The sequence below is a fragment of the Rattus norvegicus genome, chromosome 1 (assembly GCF_036323735.1).
Source record: "Rattus norvegicus strain BN/NHsdMcwi chromosome 1, GRCr8, whole genome shotgun sequence".
Classification (NCBI taxonomy): Eukaryota; Metazoa; Chordata; class Mammalia; order Rodentia; family Muridae; genus Rattus; species Rattus norvegicus.
The window spans coordinates 164,459,532-164,482,600 of NC_086019.1; the positions used below are offsets into that span (position 1 = coordinate 164,459,532).

At 41.9% G+C, this 23,069-nt stretch overlaps 1 protein-coding gene across 4 annotated transcripts in view; it reads left to right on the plus strand.

Annotated features, from left to right (window-relative positions):
• Window positions 1-9,915: 9,915 nt before the first annotated feature.
• The window catches only part of Fam168a (family with sequence similarity 168, member A), a 146,096-nt gene continuing 132,942 nt past the window's right edge, over window positions 9,916-23,069 (plus strand). For 2 of the 4 annotated variants that reach the window (XM_039082504.2, XM_039082510.2), the window contains exon 1: window positions 9,995-10,127. The gene's annotated coding sequence lies outside the window, so the exon portion shown is untranslated. Of the gene's footprint in view, window positions 10,128-23,069 lie in introns of all 4 variants that reach the window. The other 2 variants (NM_001108494.1, XM_006229773.5) reach the window with 2 other exon arrangements.

Sequence of the window (23,069 nt, forward strand, 5' to 3'; positions counted from 1 at the left end):
CGGTCCCCAGCTCCGAAAAAAAGAAAAGAAAAAAAAACTACACTTTTTATTTGTTTATTTTGAGACAGACTTTCTAGAACTCACTCTGTAGACCAGGCTGGCCTTGAACTCAAAGATCTGCTGCCTCTAATTCCTGAGTTGTGGGATCAAAGGTGTGGGGCGCCACTGCCCCATAAAAGTATACACCTTAAACTGGCAAGTTTGGCAAGCGCATGCCTGATGCAGGGAGGTTTCAAGCTGGAGTCCAGTTTGGGGTAGTGAGATCCCCCTCCCTCTGTTACACCACTTATTTGTGTATCTACACAGAATTTTTAAATGGTTTGATAGCATTCACAGCCAGAAAGTGTTATGCAAACTACCAGGAGAGGAAAACGTATTAGTGGTCCCACCCAGCTGTATACCATGTGTGCTATCATCATACGGAACCCGTAAACCCACACTTCTCCTGATTCAGCCTCCTGAATTCTGGTGAGTCACCACAACTATTGTGCCCAGTCTATTTCATGTGTGTGTGCTAACTGCAGCAGTGACCTTTTCCTTTATGCATGTAACATATCAGATCATATACGCCCTCCCTGAAGGGCTCTAGCAGGCATGGGCACCGCAAACATGGCTCCGACAGGTGTTGCCTTTTACCCCTCCCTCTTCTCACTAAAGCCAGTTAGATTGTCTGTCTAAAGCTGGCCCGGAAGTCCATTCCCTTATTTGACCGCTTCTGGACCATCAAGATTCAGTACGTCAGTATCAAAGTACTGACGATCAGCAATTCAAAGCCCCATTTTGTCTACTCTAATTAACCTGTCCAGTTAGAATTAACCAACTTACCCCCACCACGGGCTTTCCCTTTCCCCTTTATAAGCGCCAGCTGTTGTCTTCTCTCCATTCAGAGGCAGCTCTTTGTCCTCCCCCCCCTCCAGACCCCAACCCAGGCAAATCCCTCTTCCCCAGACCCTTCTTCCTTTCCCTTCTCCCTAGTCTTCTGTCTCCTGTCTTTGTCCCTTTGTCCCTTATTCCCTGCCCTTTGTCTCTGGGGCAAATAAAACTCCTTTGTGCTAAGAGCTTGGTCTTAGAGTGTTCTGGGCCATCCTTCCTTTTGAAAGGACCCACTAACCGTCTCCATGTGACCTTGACATGTTCTGTAATAAAGAAGGATACAAGCTATAGCTCTTTGATAAGGTGATATACTGCTTCTTGTTAATGTTTTGGATAGTGCAAGCCAATAGATGTTTAACCATGAAGGAAGGCTTTTCACTGAACATCATTTTAGATCTACACTGACTTCAGATTGTATAAAAGCATCTAATCTTTCTATGGGTGTCTGCCACAGGGATGGCTATAATTCTGTGATAGTCTATAGACAAGACTGAAGAAATTACAATTTTTTACTTAGGGGCTGGAGAGATGGCTCAGTGGTTAAGGGCACTGACTGCTCTTCCAGAGGACCTGAGTTCAAATCCCAGCAACCACATGGTGGCTCACAACCATCTATAATGAGATCTGATGCCCTTGTCTGCTGTATCTGAATAGAGCAACATTGTACTCATATACATAAAATAAATAAATCTTTAAAAAAGTTTTACCTAGAAATTACTAAAAATTAAAGGTGATTTTCTCTCTAAATTATGAACCTAACAAACATTTTCCAAAACCGACTTCTTTGAATTTATCTGGAGGAATTAAAAATAGTTTTATGTTCTTTTATCGATTTTAATTTTTTTTTATATGCATGGGCGTTTGGGCTGCATAGGTCTGTGTATCACTTGTGTTTGATACCGATGGAGGCCAGAAGACGGTGTCTGATCCTTGGAGTTATAGATAGTGGGAGTCGTCATTTGGACACAGAGAATTAAACATGGGTTCTTAGGAAGAGCAAATACTGCATTTAACCACTGAACCATCTCTCAGGACCGACACCCCAAACTCTCCCTTATTTATTTTTATTTTTTTGAGACAGTGTCTCAGTTTGTGGCTTTGGCTAGCCTAGAACTTGCATTGTTAATCAGTCTGGTTCAGAGATCTGCCTCTTGAGTGATGGGATTAAAGGCATGTGCCACCGTGCCTTCCTCTCCCTTCCTCTTTGAAGAGAGGGTTTTCCTATGTAGCCCTGGCTGGCCTTGACCTTTCACCCTTTCCTATTCAGCCTCTGGATGCTAGGGTTACAGCCTTATACCACCAAGTCATCCCCTCTCTGACTTAAGGTCACAGGGCTTGCACTGAGTCCAGAGGTAGAAAATTTGTTTAACACGTAAAAGACCCTAGACTCAAGCCCTAATACAGGAAAAACCCCAGAACTTTCTCTTATGAAGTTATTAGTTTTAGAGACCACCTAAATCTAGGATGATCTCATTTCAAAATCCTTACTCAATCCCGTCTGTGTAGAGCCTACTTCCAAATAAGGTTACACTCCTAAGTATAAGGGTTAAGATGTGGACATGGACATTTTTTTTGAAGGGACACAATTCAAAGAGTTGCGATTGGAATATTTGTGTATGTGTCCACTTGAGTTCACTCTGTGTGTGTGTGTGTGTGTGTGTGTGTGTGTGTGTGTGTGTGTGTGTGTGTTGCTCAGGGAGACCAGAAGAGGGTGCTGCTGAATCCTTTGGAACTGGAGTTAGGGACAGTTGTAAGCTGCGATGTGAGTGCTGGGAACTGAACCCAGGTCCTCTGTAAGAACAGATAGCCATCTCTCCTCACAGGTTCTATTTTTTTTCAAAGTTTGTTTATTTGAGCAGCTTTATATGAAAGAGTCTGCTAGACTTCAATCTCTTCCTCTAAGTCTGGCCTTGTCAGTGACAAACCCTCCTCTGGCAGCAATCCATTCCATGCAGCACAGCATCTGTTACCTTGGTTACCTTCCCCTGTTTCGGAGGAGGGGAGTTTGCTGGGTTGACCGAATTTGTGGATGAGAAAACAGGTGTAGGTGGGAATCAACTTGACAGTGGTCAGAGGCATAAACATGGTGGGTGGAGGAAGAACTCAGCCCAATATGTCAAGGTTCTTCCCTCATGCTGCCATCACTGTGTGGGAGTGTCACTTGCTAAGATGACTTCCTGAACTTCCATTCGTCTTTTGCCTTTGCCTTTCACTTCATTTAATGCATATTTTCCTTTGCATTTGAGTTGATTATCTATATAATCTATGTACTTGTCATGTTAATTGGTTGACTGATTCATTAATTCATCCACCACTTATTGAACTCCTAACTTGTAAGAAGCCCTGGGTTAGCTTTAGCTCTGGGTCACAGAGATGAATTAGATGCCCTTGGGCCTTGTCCCTGAGGAAGGAGGATAAACACTGAAGAGTGGGAGCCAGCTGTGGGAGCCCAGAGAGATTCCTAGCCCAGCAGGTGAGGAGAGGCTTCCTGATACCTCAATTAGGTCCTGAAGGACGGACAGGATGCAACTTTATTCCTTTACCATTGACTCTTGGGAGGAAATATTAGAATGGGTTTTGCCACTCGAGTATTGAATGTCAGTGATCTGTTATTTACTTCCTAACACTCTGGCAAGCTGGTGTAGCAGGTTCATGTAACAGCCTCCAACATAAATGGCAGTTTTCCAGTTGCCTAGTGTTGGGTCATTCATAAAATATTTTCATGCTTTTGTCTCTACTAGGTCACAAGAAGTTCTTTCAGAGGTTTTTTGTTTTTGTTTTTTTAATATCATGGTTAGCGTCTTAGAAACCTAAAAATTTATGTTTACCTCTCCAAGGAGACTATTGCAAAAATTTATAAATGAAATGAGTTAACTTTGAAAGTTATAATCAGCCAAATTGCACTAGCTAAGGATTAAACCTGGTATGGTTTCGATTGCAGCTCAGCCAATCCCTTTATTGCTTTGGGTCTCAATTTCCTCTACTATAAAATGGGTATGTGAGGGACTGGAGAGAGGGCTCAGTGGTTAAGAAGAGCTTTTGCTGCTTTGCCAGAGGACCAGAGTTCAGTTCTCAGTACTGATGAGAGGTAGTTCACAGTTACCTATAACCCCAGCTCCAGGGAATCCGGCACCCCTTCTTCTGGTCTTTCTGGGTACTCACCCTCCATGTGCACATACATATTCACTCTCTCTCTCTCTCTCTCTCTCTCTCTCTCTCTCTCTCTCTCACACACACACACTTTATTTATTTATTTTTAAAGATTTATTTATTTTATGTATATGCATACACTGTAGCTGCCCTCAGACACACCAGAAGAGGGCATCTGATCCCATTACAGATGGTTGTGAGCCACCATGTGGTTGCTGAGATTTGAACTCAGGACCTCTGGAAGAGCAGTCAGTGCTCTTAACCACAGAGCCATCTCTCTAGCCCCACACTTTATTTTTAAAAGACATATCTGAAGCTGGGCAGTGGTGGTGCACACCTTTTATTCCAGCACTCAGGAGGGAAAGGCAGGCAGATCTCTGTGAGTTTGAAGCTAGCTGGTCTACAGAATGAGTAATAGGATAGCCAAGGCTACACAGAGAAACCCTACCTCAAAAGACCAAGAAGAAGAAGAAAAAGAAAGGAAAAAAAATAAGGCATATCCAAGGAAGCACAGGTTGAAGGATTTAATAAAGTAATAAATTTACAAGGCCAGCCTAGTCTACAGTGAGTTCCAGGCCAGCCTGGTCTACAGACTGAGTTCCAGGACAACCAGGGCTACACAGATAGACCCTGTCTTGAAAAACAAAACAAAAAAAAATGTTTTGGACACTAATACAGCCCTTGATTCACTAATAAAGATCATTTCAGTTCCTCTAATGTAATCTTTAGTTTCCGTTTTATTATGTTTCCAGAGTAAATTACTATTACTATTATTAATATATTTTTAGGGCTCATGCAGTTCAGGTGGGCCTCAAACTCCCCATGTAGCTGAGGTTGACTTTTGGATTCCTAGTCTTCTTGATTCCTTCTCCCAAGTGAGTGATGCCATCAGGCCAGACCTGGGAGACTGTGATGGTTTGTATATTCTTGGCTCAGGGAGTGGCACTATTAGTAGGTGTGGCCTTGTTGGAGTAGGTGTGTCACTGTGGGTGTGGGCTTAAGACCCTCACCCTAGCTGCCTGGAACTCAGTCTTCCACTAGCAGCCTTCAGATGAAGATGTAGAGCTCTGCCTGCACCATGCCTGCCTAGATGTTGCCCTGTTCCCACCTTGATGATGATGGTCTGAACCTCTGAACCTATAAGCCAGCCCCAATTAAATGGTGTCCTTTATAAGACTTGCATTGGTCATGGTGTCTATTCACAGCAATAAAACCCTAATTAAGACAGAGACTTTATTTATTTATTTATTTATTTATTTATTTATTTTAATTTTGCAGGGGATCCTGCCTTGAGCATGATGGCACCCTTCAACCAAGTTGCTGCCAGGACAGTCCCAGAGCAGTGTTCTATGCAAATCCCACACTGGTACCAATGCTGCCAAAGATGTTCTGAGAGATAAGTGCAAAAGCCCCTTAACATTAGTGGGACAAACTCATTGCAAAGTGGGAGTTAATCAGATGGTGACTGGCAAAGGATAGTGTCTGAACAGGGTCATCCTGACTCTGAGTTTGTTTTCATGGGACTGTAGAATGAATTCCATATGGTAAAAAAAAAAAAATCAAGATAAAAATAAAACGGACAGCAGCTAAAGCTACACGTGGTACAATCTACTATGGATGGAGTAGCAGAGTGAATGACCCTATCTTTGTCAATAACACTGAGCACTGCAAAGCTGGCCCCTGGGGAAACTCCTTTTAGTAGAAATAATCAACACAAAATAAAAACCCAATGGTGGCTAAAGTTGTACAAAGAAAAAGGCAGCCTTGATGGAAATAATTACCAACAAGGAACTATAATAGCTAAAACAATAATCAATAAAAATCAATAAAGAGAAAAGAGCTGTTTGAGGAATCCGCTCACCTACTCTGATTTGTTTTTTGAAGCAGGGCTTCTCTGTGTATCTCTGTCTTGGAACTTCCTCTGTAGACCAGGCTGGCCTCAGACTCAGGTATCTGCTTGCCTCTGCCTCTTGAACACCAGGATTAAAGGGGGTGCCACCATGTTCAGCCTTGCTTGTTGTATAAAATAGAGAAAAGAAAGTGTTGGGGCTGCAGAGATGGCTCAGTGGTTAAGAACATTGGTTGCTCTCCAGAGGACCTGGGTTTGATCTCCAGAACATACCCGGTAGTTCACAGATGTCTGTAACTCCAGTTTCAGGGGATCTAACACCCTCTTCTGACACACACAAGGTGCACATACATATGCGGGCAAAAACACTCAGGCAAAAAAGCAAGAAAAAGTTAAAAACAGAAAGAAAAATTGATTCTGTTTTTTTTTTTTTTTTTTTTTGACACAGGGTCCATGTAGCCCAGGTTGGCCTTAGACTTGCTATGTAATAAAAGCTGATGAACTCTGAACTCATTTGTTTCTGCCTTCCGATTGCTGGAACCATCAACATGCGCCACACTACTCCTGGCTTTTATTTTACTTTATTTTATTTTATTTTTTATATTTTCTTCTTTGAAATAATGTCTATATACAGTATAGCCTGACAATGAACTGTCAACTTTTCTGACATAGCCTCCTGGGTCCCGATGTTACAGGTTCGTGCCACAAAACCTGGCACTAGAGAAAAGAATATCTCTCCTAGCCCAAAAATACGTGAAAAGCTCTCCTTACAATTGGAATAATGGAAAAGGGTCTATCTTGAAGATAATTCAATTTAAAAAATTAGGGAAGTTGTAGCTCAGTAGAATTAGTATACATGAGGCCCCCTAAGTCTGATGTCCATCATTGTGACAAAACAAAACCAAAAAAAAAAAATCACCCCCCACCCCACCCCCCACACCCCCACCCCCACGCTCCCCACATATACACTTCAAAGACTAAAGAGTCAATTCTCTCCTTCCACCCTCCTGAGGCAAGGTCTCTCTGGTTTCTGCTATGGTGTTTTGTACTCTAGGTGGGCTCAGGAGCTTCTGGGTGATTTCCCATCGCTGCCTCCCATCTTGTTGCATGACGGCTATGCTCACCTCCACACAGGCATTTTATGTGGTAGGTTCTGGGAATTAAACTTGGGTGTCAGGCATGCCTAGCTAGTATCTTTGACTGTTGAGCCATCTCCCCAGCCCTGCCCAGAAAAAAAAAAAAAAAGACATGGAATTCACTCTGTAGACCAGGCTGGTCCTTGAACAAGAGACCTGCCTGCTTTTGTCTACCACCAAGTGCTGGGATTAAAAGCATGCACCACCAACCACCTGTATTAAAACATTTTTTTAGATGCAAATATGTTTTATTCATTCCCAGACAATGGTTTGTGAGGTAGAATGTTACAGACCCTTTAATCTTAATTCTGTTCCCTTATCTTCAATTACCCTGAACACAATGCTCTGGCTCTCAGATTAGAAACCACCACCAAGATAAGAATTAAGATATAAGGAAAATCATTTTGTCTAAAGTATGCTCTATGGAAGGTATCACTCTGGCTTTGGTTTTGAGAATGAGTAGGAAGAAAGAGAAAGCTGGGTACACGGTTCATGCCTGTGTTTCCAGCACTGGAGAGGAGAGGAAAGCGGATCAGACTTCCAAGTCCAGCATTGGTTATATAGCCAGTTCCAGTCCAACTTGGGCTATGTGAAACTTTGTCTGGAGCAGAGGGAGAAAGCCCCCCACAAAGAGATAATTTGAGAAGAGAAATTGAGAGTTCCTCGCTAACTTTATGTTTTTTAACAGATTATAACTGTGATGGTTAATCTTGTCAATTTGATGGGATTTAGAATTACTATGGAAAACCAAATCTCTACCCGTGTCTGAGGGAAGACTCGCACTGAATATGGGCAGTTCATGGGATGGGGTTCTTAGACCGAATAAAAGGGAGAAGGTGCTTTCTGAGAACAAGCATCTCCCTCTCATGTGACCTGCTCCTGCTGCAGTACTGCATAAACAGATGACGTGATGGCTCTATGGTATGGTTAAGTGGAAGATTTTAATTGTAGATATGAAGGAGAGTTCAGCTAGAGGCGTCTGGAAGAGTCCGGAGCAGAAAGGAAAGGTAAACTGAACATGGCCAGCAGAATGGACTTGGCCATGAGGTGGGGCAGGGAAAGAAAGAGAAAGAGCCTACTAAGGAGGGTCAAGAAATCAGAAATATTAGGGTTATAGGAGAATGAGAGGCTGAGGGGGAGGGAAGCCCATGAACTGAAGAAATTTAGGGTAGTGGGTGGGGTGAGAAGAGCCAGGATGTCAGCATGGAGTCTGTAACAGGTTCTTGTGATACTGAGGGATCAGGAAAGGGGAGCATGGAGGCCAGCATGCTCTTTGGTATGCTAATAGCCAGGCACCACAGAGAATCATTTGTCCCCAGTTTCTTTTGGACACTTATCTTCCCTAAGATGAAACTGTACATCACAATAAACCCTTTTTCCCCTCCCTCCCTCCTTCCCTCCTTCCTTCCCTCCCTCCCTCCTTCCTTCCTTCCTTCCTTCCTTCCTTCCTTCCTTCCTTCCTTCCTTCCTTCCTCCCTTCCTTCAAGTTGCTCTTGTCAGGTATTTTGTCTTAGTAATCAGAGAAGTAACTAATACAGTATATAACCACCATCGTTTTAATGGTGGGATAGATTTAGTTTACAGGATGGTAGACACACAGTCCTGAAACACCGTTCAGGCAACGAAGACCCAAGGAAAGTTTCTAGGTGGGAAAACAAGAGGTTGTTGTATTTGAAATAAATGTATGTATGTATGTACATACGTATGTATATGTATATGAAATAGCTCTTCAGGTTTTAAAAAAATGGTGTGTGCTCCTTAAACAATTCAGGCAATATAAAGATAAGGGAAACTTGAAACCTAACTATCCTCTCTCAAAGATAGTCGCTGGTTACATTTTGGAGAATCTCTTTCCTGAAATCCTTATGCTTTTATATTCTCGAACTTCAAATAAATTGAAGCTGTCTAATCATGCTGTTTTTGCAATCAGTTTGCCCCTCTGACAAGATGACAAGAAATTGTGAAAAACCTTTCATGTCTAAAGATATTTACCATCATTTTAAATGGCTGCTTAGCATTACGTTGAATGTATGCATCACTATTTATTAAATCAGCCCCCTATCGATGAATGTCTACATTCTCCTCAACTCATATTCAACAACCTCCTATAATAACCGTGGGCATTGTTTTCTAAAAATTTCGATCATCTTTGCAAATTAAATACTTATTAAGTAATGTAAATGTAAACAAATGTCCTTTTTACAGGAAGATTCAATTTGGAGAATCGTCCTCTGATTTTCAGGGATGCCAGTGAAGCAGCTGCTGCATTAGTTCTAGCGAGACAGTGACAAACGGAGATCGCGAGAAGAGTACAGAATTACAGGTGAGGTAGCCAATCTAGGCCCAAGCTCAGTGGGTTGGAATAGTCCTTCCCCCTTTTCTCCCTTTCACTTCTTTTTTCTTAACATGGAGGAAGGACTGAGAACTGCATGTCCCAGCATTTCGCAAGGATCACACTCCTGGGAACTGTAGTACCGTGTCTGAGAGGGGTCCGGAAGGAGGGAATGGGAAGCTGTGTGCGGCATGCTGGGAGGTGTAGTCCCTCGGGCGGAAGGGGTTGCAAGTGTAGGTTGGAGACGTAGAGAGTTTTACTTCATGGAGATGAGGCTGCAGAAATATCCGACTTCTCTCTTAAGAGGTCTTTGAGTTTACAAAATCCCGTGGGAGTCGGCTTCATTCCCTTGTCTGTGACCCAAGAGGGTGCGGTCCAGGACCGGCGCAGGGTTGGGAGATCCAGGCCGCGCAGGGCCGCAGCAGAGCACACCGGGAGTTGTAGTCCAAGAGCTCTGAGGCTGTGGGACGTGTCGGGACAGCGCGCCGACTCCTCCTCCCCCGCCCTTCTCAGCGGTCCCCCGCCCCCTCCCTCCGCCTCCTCCTCTCTTGCCTGCAACCGAGCGTCCCCTTCCCCCACTGTCGGGTTTCTCCGCGGCTACTGCAGAGGATTCAGATCCGAGTAGCTGAAGAGAAGGAGGAGGAGGCTCCGGTCCCTGCGCGCCATCCACCACCCTACTGGACACGGACGAGGGAACGAGAGCGTCGCCGCTGTAGCCTTCAGAGAAGACAAGGGCATCGCCGCTTCTGCTGCCGCCGCCGCGGTTTTCGTCTGCAGCAGCTCGCCGGTGAGGAGACCCCCTTGGCCCCCGGCCCGCTCCCGTGGAGCCTGGGCTGGTGGCGCCGGGGAGAACGAGGGTGGGGGCCGTAGGGCCCCCGCGCCGGCTGGGGGGAGGGGACCGAGGTGGCGATGGAACGGCGGGCTGGTGGGGGAGACTTGTCCGTACGCGGGCTGGGGGTGGGGTGAGGGTGGGACACCAGCAGGTCAGGGGAGGGTAGCGGGGGGTGGATGGGTGAGGGGGGACGACTTTACATGGAGGGATAACCAGACCTGGGATAGGAGCATGGGTGTGTGGGGTACCGAGGTGGAATTTGGGATTGTCTTGGGGCGAGGTGGAAGGTGAGATTGGAGTGGGATGTGTTTTAATGGGGGAGGGGACTGAATGAAGGTGATGATTTGGGGTTGGCCTGAAGCAGTTGACAGCTTGGGATCAGAACGGGGTGGGGGCTAAGGAGATGATTTCAATGCCAGTGAGATATAAACATTGGATGGGACTCTGGGGAGTGCTAATTTTGGAAGGTGGGACTTGGGGAAGGAAGATGGAGATGGTAGGAGCTGGGGGTGAGGGGTTTGGCATGGGTTGAGACCCGAGCTTGAAGTGGGCTGTTGTCTTCTGGGGATGGTGGAATTTATGACTACTTACAGAAATAGCTTGGGCTTGGAGAGAACAGAAGAGGTAGAATTTGTTTGGGGTTTTCTTGAGGTAGGCTGCTGGAGGTTTGAATTTGGGCTGGGAGTGATGAGATTTCCAATTACTGGAGATGGGTGAGGTAAGCTGACAGGAGGGAGGGAATTGCAAGTTGGGCCCCAAACAGGAAGACAGGGATTGAAATTGGGGATGAGGGCTCAGTGGGGAAGGATTTAGGATGAGTTTAGAGTCTCTGGAGGGAGCAAGGTGGCTCCCCTGAGCATAAGTTGGAGGTAGGGGGTATGTGAAACTACTCAGCTGGACTCAACTAGAAGAACTGTGGCAGGTGTGGAGCAGGGTTAGGGATAGTATCTCGCTACCAGTCTCGCAGAAGTCATGTCTGTGATGAGCTGGTTACCTGCGGTGAGGTGGCAGAGGGTAAATTTAAGGCCTGGGAGACCTAATGTCTCCCATGGAGTGGGTTGGTTTATTTAGGAAAGGAAGGACTAAGATGTCCTTCGACACACCAGAGGTTTAGGGGTTAGAACATTTACATCGGGCTGCTGTGGTGAGAGACAATAACAAGGCCATTAGAAGGGTCTTCACCGGGGACAGAGAAGGAACATTAAAGATTCTCCTAGAGGATATCTTATGCTGTCAGTTTGACCTTTTTGTTTTATGTTGGAATTGTCTGGAAATAGCAGCCCCCAGGGTAAAGTTTTGAGAGAACCATTTAAGGTAGAATTAAAGGAGAGTGGGGAGTCTTGCAGTTCCTATGTCTAAAAGGGAAAGTTGGGGGTTAGAGGGGAGATCCACTCTTAAAGGAAAGGTGGGAGAAGGTGAAACTGTCTCTGCTTTCTCCTCCCCCCCCCCCCCTTGGTACACTGAAACTAGTCCTAGAATTCGGAATTTAAAAGGACTCTGATGAACTTGAGGTTGTTAAGGGTGCCTTCTTGCTTGAGAAGTGATTAACGAATAGGAAGACTGAATTTATTTTCTAGGCAGGCAAGGTATGTGTGTGCAGAAAGAGGTTAGCAAGCCCCACCTCCCCCCAATAAAATTGATTGCTTGAAGACTCCATTTATTGGTGTCCTGGTTTGCAAGGCATTTGGGCCCATCATTGTATTGCTGGCTAATAATCCTGAGATGAGTCTTGGCACTGCCGCTTTATGTAAACAGAGAGAAGACAGGAACTATGGAAATGTAATAAATATTCATTCTTTGGTGAGATGGTTTGGTACTGATGGAATTTTTCATTTGATTCTCTTGACATTACATGATAGGATTTAAAATAATTGGGCTGTTTCTATAGATTGAATTTTCTTCTAAAGAAATTCAAGTGATCAGAATTCTGTCAGGTGTGAATAAATGAAGTCTAATACACAGCCATATTTTATTGTTAAGGGGATGCTGTTGATGTAGACACATTGCATTCACTACAAGAGAATAACTCCCATCTATTCATCAGAAATTTGATTTGAAGCTTAGAGACGAGTTTATGCTTGTGGTTGGAAGGCCCAGAGGAATGTGAAGAGAGGGAACATCTTTAGGGAAACAGCTTTCGGATTTAATTGCATTAACTGTGATATGCTAAACTTGAAGTGGCTGTTGATTAGAGCATAGTCTAGGGAAAAAGTGAGGAGAAATGGAAAGAAGATAAAATTGATATCAATGGGAATTAAAAAAAATTTTTTTTTCTGTTAAAGTTCTAGTGTTCAGCTAGAAAACAAAGCATTTTCCTTGGTTTTCATAGCTTAACACATAAAAATACCCATTTAGAGGGTGGACTTATCCTTGGAATTGGAAATGTCCCTTTTTTTTAAAGGACGCTTTCTATATTCTAATCAAACCAAACCAAATGTAAACTGAAAACAAACAACAACAACAACAAGAAAAACCAAATAAATTCAAGCTTGAGCAGTTACCTGTAATTCATTGAGAGTGTAATCTAGCCAATGAGGGCCTTTCTCCTCATAACTTTACTCTGGGGTCCAGACCTTGCTTTTGTGAATTTGCAGGCATGCTCTGGACATGGGCTGGTCATGGTAAAGTCCTGGATTTTGAAATCTCAAAATAAGAAATCAGGTGGGAGAGCTGTTTGGGTGGATTTATTTTTCCAATAGTCATGGTTTACCTGGGCAGTTGTGAAGCAGACACTGGTAAAAAGTAGAGAACGGGTAGAGGGATTGGTAGCCTGGGTAAAATGAAGAGCCCAGGAATTGAGGAGTCGAGGGTTTTGACTTCAAATCCTGATTCCAACATTTGAAAGTGGAGTGATTTCAGTAAAGTCATAAAACCCTTTTTTTTTTTTTCTTTTTTTCGGGGCTGAGTACCGAACCCAGGGCCTTGTGCTTACTAGGCAAGCGCTCTACCACTGAGCTAAATCCCCAACCTCATAAAACCCTTTTTATACTTAGTGGTGATGATTGCATAACATTGTGAGTACATTGACAGTCTAGACTTGTGTGTTTAATTGTGGTTAAAATGCCAAAACAAAACAAAGCATTCATACTTTGCAAAGGCCATCAAAGGAGACTGATGAGTTCGTGTTTTAAATACATTGTGTGTATATGTGAAACGTATGTTCATCGTTTTTTAATGTCTGCTCAGTGCTAGGGGAGATGGAGATGAACAGGCAGTTGCCAGGGAGCTTTCGGTGTCATGAGAAGGACAGGCTGTTTTAAGTCTAGAAGCGAGACAAAATGAGTGTGGTGGGTAAAGTGTGGGTCTGAAGCTTACTCCCATTACTAAAATGTGTGACCTTGGGCGCAATGAACTTATCTATAAAGTGAGGATAATAAAATCAACCTCGTTAAGGTTGTCTTGTGGATTAAGGAGAATGATTTAGGAAAGCACTTAGCACAATGTGTTGTATAGTGTACATTAAAATAATATTAGTTTTTATTATCATAGAGAGATAGGCAGAGGCTAGCATGTTGAAGAGCTGTGCTACCCTGCCACTGTGTTCTTCGTATTATGGCATTCTTTTGTTTATAAAGAAGTTATTACGTTACATTATTATGAAACCACAGTTAATCTACAGTTTGTATGTTTATAGTTTGGGAACTTTAAACAGTTCATTAAATGTCAAAAAGAAGTTAGCCGCTAGCTTCATGATTGAGCAAATAAAAACAATACTGTTGTGAGGAATAAACTGTTTAAGGGATACAGCCTTAAATATAATGTTAAAGATCAATGGCAGAGGGCTGGAGAGATGGCTCAGTAGTTAAGAGCACCCGACTGCTCTTCCAGAGGTCATGAGTTCAATTCCCAGCAACCACATGGTGGCTCACAACCATCTGTAAAGAGATCCGATGCCCTCTTCTGGTGTATCTGAAGACAGCTACAGTGTACTTATATATAATAAATGAATAAATAAATCTTTAAAAAAAAAAAAAAGATCAATGGCAGAGTCTGCATTATTTCCTAGAATTCTGGTTCCCAAACCCTGACCATATCTTCTTTTTAAATTATGAAATGGTTCATATGTATAAAGGTATGTTTAGCATAGATCCACAATTTAAAGGATTACAAGCCCTCAGGCTTGTGTACTCACTACCTCACTTGATGAAAAGGAGATTCCTACAACTTTTGTTACTTAAAGATGGTGTCCTGTTTTGTAGCCCAATAGTGATCCTCCTGCCTTAGCCTGCTGAATTCAAGTTATAGGATCAGAGGTCTTTGTCTTTGTCACGATTGTTTCCTATCTCCATCCAGATTAAATCTAGGACCTTGAGCATGCCAGGCAAAACCCTGTGCCACAAAAGATCACCCCTGCCAGGGGTTAGTGTTTTAAAGCCTCTTGGGTGGCCCTATCTCCTGCCTGATTAAATCTTTCTTCTCCATTAGAAGTAATAATTTTCCTGAATTTTATGTGAAACAATCTTTCCTTTCCTATATTTTCTTTTCTGCCTTATTTTTATTTTTTAATTATAGAAAGCTTTATGTGTTTTATTGTTATAATAATAAGCATACTTGATATAAATAGGAAATAACAAAAAGTAAAAAGGGAAAAGGTGTATTATCACCTTACCTGTACTTCCTCCCTTCAGATCAGAGTTTCCCTCAGGTTAGGTATCTATTCAAACACTGAACCCAGGGCTCATAAAATATTCTATTGTGCATGTATGCAGATACTAAAGAATCTGGGTAGTCTAGATAGAAAGGAAGCAAATTTATCTTTATGGATGATCAAGTTACTCAAATGTAAGTCAGTCACAGTTTATTTCCATAAAATGACGAGTGGTGGTTGTGGAAGTAGTGTTTGTGAGCTCTCTTTAGGAGTCATGGGCAGGAATTGTAGGTGCCCTAGATTCTAATTCTTTGCTACATTAGCTTGAAGCTTCTTGTCATGTTTTGGCAAACGGTTATTATTATTTTTTTGAGAAAACATCTCTCTGTGTTTTAGACTGACATGAACTTGCTAGTTCTGACTGATCTCAAACATGAAATCCTCTTTTGCCTCAGTTGATCATAGGCATGCACCACACTCTTGGCTCACTCTACTTTTCTTCCTTCCTTCCTTTCTTTTTTTTAAAAAAAGATTTATTTTATGTATGTAAGAACACTGTCGCTTTCTTCAGACACACCAGAAGAGGGCGTCGGATCCCATTACAGATGGTTGTAAGCTACCATGTGGTTGCTGGGAATTGAACTCAGGACTTCAGCCCTCACTCTACCTTTCTAGTTATGTTTTTATACATCTTCCCTTTTGCACATAGACAACCTGCCTGCTACTTTGGCCTTTATCTCTGTGTGGGACTATCTTTCATCTGAATACAGAGATAGAATACCACAAATAGGAAATTCTTAGCTGCACATAATAGAAACTTAGTAGCTTGAATGCGAAGATATGTTTGTTCAAGAAATTTGTAATCTATATTCATTAATGATCTATTAAAGCTTCACTTAATTTACTCATCAATTTAGGCTCAAGTGATAAAATAATGGAAAATATTCTATCTATCTATCTATCTATCTATCTATCTATCTATCTATCTATCTATCTATCTACTATCTATCATATATCTGTCTATCTGTTTTTCTGAGACAGGTTTCTCTGTGTAGCCCTAAGTTGTTGTGAAACAGCTACATAGACTAGGCTGACTTTGAACTCAGATTCATCTGCCTCTGCCTCCCAAGAGCTGGGACTAAAGGCATGTATCACCACCACCTGGCTGGAAATTTTTTTTTTTTTTCCTTTTCTTTTTTTCGGAGCTGGGGACCGAACCCAGGGCCTTGCCCTTGCTAGGCAAGTGCTCTACCACTGAGCTAAATCCCCAACCCTGGAAAAATTTTTAAGTTGTAAAGGATTATATAAATGTTATCTAGCGGGGTTGGGGATTTAGCTCAGTGGTAGAGCGCTTGCCTAGGAAGCGCAAGGCCCTGGGTTCGGTCCCCAGCTCCGAAAAAAAAAAATGTTATCTAGCAAACTGGAAGCAAGGTACTTATACATCATTAAAAGCTTGTTAGACTTGGTTTATTGTCTATCTTAAAGATTCTTCCAGTAGAATGGGGGCAAACATGAAAGCTATTCCCTGGTTTTTCCCTTGAAATTTAAGGATTGTTAGCTATAGTGGGATGGAGAAAGGGCTACAGGATCCCTGCCTAGTGAACTTATGGGATCTGATGTTACATTAAATGTACTTGATAGTTAAAAATGAAAAAAATTAAGGATTTATTGAAGTGGGAAATATATGTTGTTTGTTTGCCATCATTCTGACAAATATAGCTACTTCCCTTTTTGGCTTCTGTAATAATTACAGAGTAATAGAGTGAGAAGGACTGTTTGTACTTATTGAAGAGGGAGGGAATTAATACTCATTGTTGGGTTGATACATGAATTAAATAAGGACGAAGTACCTGGAACATGGACACACACAATAGATATTTACTATAGTAGCTATTATTGTTACTGATATTTTGATTTTATTTGTGAGCTGCTTCTCAAGACTTTTTTTTTTTTTTTTTTTTTTTTAAGATTTATTTTATTTATATGAGTACACTGTAGCTGTCTTCAGACACCAGAAGAGGGCATCAGATCCCATTACAGATAGTCGTGAGCCACCATGTGGTTGCTGGGAATTGAACTCAGGACCTCTGGAAGAGCAGTCAGTACTCTTTTTTTTTTTTTTTTTCTTGATTAGAAATAACTTTATTTTCTTCTTTTAAGATTTATTTATTATATGAGTACACGTCGCTGTCCTCAGACACACCAGAAGAGGGCCTCAGATTCCATCACAGATGGTTGTGAGCCACCATGTGGTTGCTGGGATTTGAACTCAGGATCTGTGGAAGAGCAGTCAGTGCTCTTAACCTCTGAGCCATCTCTCCAGCCCAGCAGTCAGTGCTCTTAACCCCTGAGCCATCTCTCCAGCCCGAGACTTTTTATTACTCAGTATTTCCCACCTTTTAACTGTTGGGGTTGTAGACTTGTGCCACAACATCCAGCTCAAAACTACTAATTTATTGTTGATGTGGATAATTGGACAGGGTGTCTCACACAGACGAGGCAAGCACTCTGTTGACCTTTTTATCCAGCCTGAGCTTCTACTGTTCATGTCTTTTAATTTTTTTTCCTTTTTTTTTTTTTTCTGGAGCTGAGGACCGAACCCAGGTCCTTGCGCTTGCTAGGCAAGCGCTCTACCACTGAGCTAAATCCCCAACCCCCCTTAATTTTTATTTATACTTTTTTTTTTTTTTTGCTCTTCTTGGTTTGCTGTTTAGCAGGGGCAGCATTTTTTGTTACTTGTTTGTATTTTGAGGCAGTGCCCTCCACCCTGTATGTAGCCCTGGCTGTCCTGGAACTCTGTGTAGACTAGACTTGCCTTGAACTCACAGAGATCTGTCTGCCTTTGCTTCCTGAAGTGCTGGATTAAAGTTACTGGTTGCCATACCCAACAGGATTTTTTTTTAAAATTAAGTTTATTTAGTTAATGTGTTTGCATGTATGGATGTTGAGTGTCTTTGTGTCATGGTGCACGGTGGTAGTCAGAATATAGCTTGAAGGAATCTTTCCTTTTTCCATTTTTTGGGTGTCAGGCATGGAACTCAGGTTATCAGGCTGATGGAGCTAGCTGGGGTTTGCACTGTTTCTTCTGCTTTAGCCTCCAAAGTTCTGGTATGTGCCACTGTGCCTCTCAGGGCTTGTGAAAATAGCTGACATAGACGACAGAAATCTTTGTTATTTCTGCCTTTTAGTAAGTGTTGATATTTTTCTTTTTAGTTATCTTTTTGTCTTTTGTGTATGAGCATTGATTTCTTTTAGGGTTGGCTTCCTGGCTCACTGGACTGACTTCTTTGATTCTGTGAGTAGTCTTGTCTATATGTTAATGGCTGCCAAATTTCTTTCTCCAGCTCAGAGCCCTTTCCTGAGCTTCAAACATATCTCTGACTCTCTCTCTTCCACCTCCATTATAGCCATCCAGCATCCTCAGTTCGGTGTCTCCAAAACAACTCATGTTGCTGTCTACTTCTGACCTCTGGCTCTTATACTTACTACCCCAAACAGTTAAAAATGCTTGATTCTTTGTTTTTGTCCTAACTTAAAGGAATTACCACCTATCCATAGGGTTACTCAAGACACAGATCAATGGGCTATATTCTTGTCACTTTCCCATTTATGTCTCTCCCTTGGCTCCTTCATACAACATGGGTGTCTATGATCTATGCCTATCCAGCAGTATAGTGTATGTTCCTGGTTTATCTCTCCTCACTCATAGCACTGGTTACCAAGTGCCTTGTAGTTGCTAAGCTATGTTGATGTGTCATATTTTGCTCATTCTTTTGCATTACATGATATTCCTTAAGAAATCTTTGAGGAGGGGTTGGGGATTTAGCTCAGTGGTAGAGCGCTTGCCTAGCAAGCGCAAGGCCCTGGGTTCAGTCCTCAGCTCTGAAAAAAAAAAAAAAAGAAATCTTTGAGGAGCTTCAGAGATGGCTCAGTGGTTAAGAGCACTGACTTCTCTTCTAGAGGTCCTGAGTTCAATTCCCAGCAACCACATGGTGGCTCACAACCATCTGTAATGGGATCCAATGCCTTTTTCTGGTGTGTCTGAGGACAGTGACAGTGTACTCATAAAAAAAATAAAATAAAGCAAAATAAATCTTTGAGAACAGTTAAGGTTGTCATAACAACAAAGTGCCCCTATTCTGTTTCCAGAGAACATCTAGTGCATGTCTGTTACAGTGATTGCCTGACTTTAGGAAAATTTAATTATTTAATATTTATTTATTTATTTGCTGGTTTATTTTTGAGATAGGGTTTCTCTCTATCTGACTGTCCTGGAACTCACTATGTAGAACAAGCTGACCTATAACTCAGAGATCCACTTGCCTCTGCTTCTCAAGTGTTGGGATTAGAGGCATGCCTCATTGTGTCTGGACTTTTTATTTATTTTTTTAGTTAAAAATATTTTATACATAATGAGTGTTTGCCTGCAGAGGTCAGAAGAAGGTGTTGGATCCCCTTGGACTAGTGTTATAGATGGCTGTGAACCACCGTTGGGTGAGCCAGAGTCTTCTGCAAGAGCAACAAGTACTCTTAACCACTGAGCCATCTTTCTCGCCCCCAGTTTAGTTCTTCTTGTCTTTACCTTTACTCAGTTGTGACTTTTGTGAAGGTGAAGGTGATGACCTTGGAATATAGTTTATATTTGCAAATAAAATATGTAAATGTGCTATTTATACTGCTGCAGACACGATTAAATTATCCCTCAACTTATAGTACATACATTGTTTATGTGGCACTGTTTTCACTTTAAGATAAGTAGGAGCTAAAGGTAGCCAAAACAACTTGATAGTTGAGTATCAGTTGTAGGCAATACGTTAGATGTTTTTGTCTTTCATGTATAGCTTAATCTTTACATTACTACTGGATAGAGAATTGTGCCCACTTTTGACCCATAGGGATTAGGTAGTTTACATTTGGTTTCATAGCTAGTAAGAGAAAAGCTAGTACTGGAAACAGTCAGCAAGGGTAGTGCATGCCTTTAAACCAGCATTCAGGAGGCAGAGGCAGGCAGATCTCTGTGAGTTCCAGGCCACTGAGAGCTACAGAGTGAAACCCTGTTGCAAAGAAACAAAACAAAACTAGGTCTGCGGTTCCAAAGCTTCTGGTCTGCATCTGAGGACATCCAGTGGCAGAGTCTTTGCCTAGTGTGTGTAAAGCCTTGTGTTTGATTTCCAGCGCTCCTGGGAAACAAAACAACCCTAATAAATAATTCCTTGTTCTTTTAAGGTTACCGTATGTAAAGAATCCTGGCTTTAAACTGTTCCTACTTCCCGAATGTCTTGGTTGTTAATTAGAATTACCCAAGAAAGTGTTAAAATAAGTAAGCCCTAGCACACTCTGGGCCAGTGTTACTGACTTCCTGTAGGTAGCCAGTATGCACAGGTAGGTGTTGGCACTGTAGTCTGCCTTTTACTGTAAAAAGTCCCGTAAGATCGTTTATAAATAATATAAATATCCCAGAATTCTTGTGGCTAGGAAGTCTAAAATCCCGATGCCAGCAGATTTGGTGTTTGGGAAAGAAACTTTCTTTGTTCCCAAGATGATTCTTTGTTGTTGTGTCCTTTGGAAGGGACCAAAGCTGTGTCCTCTTTGGGTTGAAGGGTCTAAAGAATTAGGTGTAAGAGACTCTTTTATCATGATTTCAATTCTGTTCCACAGGAGTGGAGTGGTCAGGACTCCATCATCTCCTTAACTCTTAACCCCACCATCTATAATGGGGGTTAAGTTTCAACAGGAATTTTGAAGGGCACGAGTGTCTATAGCAGGGGTTGTATATTTATGTAGACACCATGAATTGAAAAGAAGTTCTTCTGGCTCTCATGTGCACACCTGTAACTTCAGGGTTTGGGGAGTAGAGGCAGAAAGATGAGTTCTAGTTTGTCCTACCTTCCATAGCAAGTTTAGAAAAAATAAGCAAAAACGTTTTTTCTAATGTTTTGAATTTTTGTCTGGATTGTTATGTGCTTCTGAATTTAGTCCATTGCCCTTGACTGTTTTGTATGGCATATATAAAGAAAATCCAGTCCCAGATAGGTATTTGGTGTAGGAAAGAAAAGAACGCTGTAACGCCAGTATTTGAGGTGTTGAGTTGAGCTACACAGAAGATCCTATGTAAAAACAGCCAAGCAAGTAAGCAAATAGCCCCAGAATTCCTTTTAATCTATTTCTTAGATAGCTGTCAATATTCCTGATACTATAGAACAGTTTGACAACTGTAGCTTCTTCTTACCCTTTTTGTTTTTTCAAGACAGAATTCTCTGTATAGTCCTGGCTGTCCTTGAACTCACTCTGTAGACCAGGTTGGCTTCGAACTCAGAGATCCACCTGTCTTCTGAGTGCTGGGATTAAAGGTGTGTGGCACCAGTGCCCATCTGCCAACTGTATTTTCTTAAGGCCTGTTTTTTGAAAATTTTAATTGTTACATTAAAATCTAATTGTCTGCTTTGAACTTTGACTGCTAGTTCTTTAAACCAGTCATGATTTTGTTAGTATGCTTTGGTTATTTAAAAAATATTGATCCATAACAACATATCAGGAACCAGATAGCTTAAACAGCAGAAAAGTGTCTAGACATAGTTCTAGAGAATAGAAAAATCTAGTTCAAGGTGCCAGCTAGGTTAGTTTTTTGATGAGGATCTTCTTGTAAGTGGCTACTTCTTTTTGTGTAGTCACACATGTGGGTGGTAATGGTGAGTGTGCTTATTTGCTTTCCTGAGAACATAGTCAAGTTTTCTGGTGTCTATCTCTTTCTTTTGTCTGTTTTTTGTTTGTGTGTTTTGTTTTGTTTTTTAAAAAGATAGGTCTTGATTATGTATATAGCCTGTCTGGCCTGGAACTCACAGAGATGTTCATCTGCCTATATCATGCCTGTCTTAAATGTCTGTGTATCTGAAGGTTAGAGGATAATTTTCAGGAGGTGGTTTTCTTCTCCTATGTATGTTCCCAGAGTCAAACTCAGGTTGTCAGGGTTGGTGGTAAGGATCTTTATCCACTGAGCCATCTTGTAGGCCCCTTTTTTATTTTTTTGAGACAAGGTCTCATGTAGCCTAGTTTGGCTTCAAACTTGCTGATCTTTTTGCCTCTGCCTCTCAGGTGCTGGGATTATAGGCATGTGACACCATGGCCCTCTCTCTGGTATCTCTTCCTTAAAAGGGTGCCAGTTTCAGCTTGGCAGTAGTGGTGTGGGCCTTTAATTCCAGTACTTGGGAGGCTAAGGCAGGTGGATCTCTGAGAGTTTGAGGCCAGCCTGGTCTACAGAATGAGTTTCAGGATAGCCAAGGCTACACAAAGAAACCCTGTCTGGAAAAACAATGACAACAACAACAAAAATCCAAACCAAACCAAACCAAACCAAAAATGAAAAAAAGTAAGTGTACCAATTTCATTAGTGTACCCTCAATCTCACCTAAACCCCATTATAAACAATCTAAACGTGACTATCTCAGGTACTATTTTATTGTGATATAAAGCTTCAACATGAATTTTAGAGGGGCTTACACAACTCAGCCAGTGGCACCAAGTCATTCAGATCTTCTGAAAAGGTTGATGTTTTCTACTATATAATATAAAAAAAAGGGACGTTTATTAATCTTGCTACTGATCCCCTCAGACAAATCTTTTCTAATTTTCTCTTGAAGGCTCAGATTTTATCATGGGCAACAGATACTGACAGTTGTTTTCCTTGAGTGACAGTCTCACGTTGTTCATTTTTGAAAAAGTGTCTGCCAAACATCCAAGACTGAATAATTATGGTTTGTCTGCCAGTTGTTTGTTCAAGTGAAAATGGAGTTTTATGAAAAAAAGCAGCTATTTCAGCTTGCAACTCCGTTGCACGGTGCATTAGAGCCTCTGAGTCAGTCCTTGTGCTGTTACATAGCAAAGACTGTTCGCATTTGTCTTCTCACACAGAGTGGAAAAGATGTATAGCTCTGGATTGAGATCTGAGATTATTAAATTAATAGTCTTTGTGCCTTCATCAGAAGCATTGCATTCCTTCAGTGAAAGTGAATAGGGCTTTTTTTTTCTCTTTTTAATTTTTGTGCATTTTCACAGTTGGTTCCATTGCTTCTTTTCATTGACTTTAAGAGACAGGGTTTCTCTGTGTAACCCTGGCTACTATAACTCTTCTGTAGATAAGGCTGGCCTCAAACTCACAGAGATCTTCCTGCCTCTGCCTCTCAACTCCTGGGATTAAAGGCCACCACTGCTGGGTCCCAGACTTATTTTTTATTGGGGTATATTAGGATTGTCTAGAGGAACAGAACCAGTTGAGTATATATTAAAAGTGGGTTTCTTAGATTGGCTTACAC